Genomic DNA, 519 nt, shown 5'->3' with positions numbered 1-519 from the left:
CCTTACAAGCTCTGGAGGAAACCTCCTCTTGGTCTGGAGTTAGCAATGTGACTGAAAGGCTTGAAGGCTGGGCTGGGGTATTGGGAGCCTGCGATTTTCTCTTCCCTCTCCAGATGCTCCATTTTCTCTATATCTCAGTTTCCTTCCTTTATCCAACAGGGTGAAAAACTTTTGGCATTAATGGAATGAATGCTAAGGATGGTACTCAGGATAAGAGGTTGGGCTTAAAATTCAAGGATCCCCACAATGATGTGGAAGCCCTACGTGATTTAGCCTCAACTTCCTTTTCTAATCTTACTTTTCCCTTTTCAAAAACAACAACAACAAAAAATAGCTAACATTTTTTATAGCACTTAAAGATTCGCAATCACTTAAAAATATTATTATGTAGAAGTAGCTGGTGACAAAGTGGACAGAAGATTGGGTCTGCAGTCAGAAGACCCGAGTTCCAATCTGCTATCAGATACTTACTGGCTGTGTAATCTTGAACCAGTCACTTACCTCTGCTTGCCTCAGTTT

This window comes from Petaurus breviceps, unplaced genomic scaffold (assembly GCF_028583685.1).
Source record: "Petaurus breviceps papuanus isolate PSGF00001 unplaced genomic scaffold, PetGlider_PUasm1.0 178, whole genome shotgun sequence".
Lineage (NCBI taxonomy): Eukaryota > Metazoa > Chordata > Mammalia > Diprotodontia > Petauridae > Petaurus > Petaurus breviceps.
Note: the sequence above shows the minus strand (reverse complement) of the source record.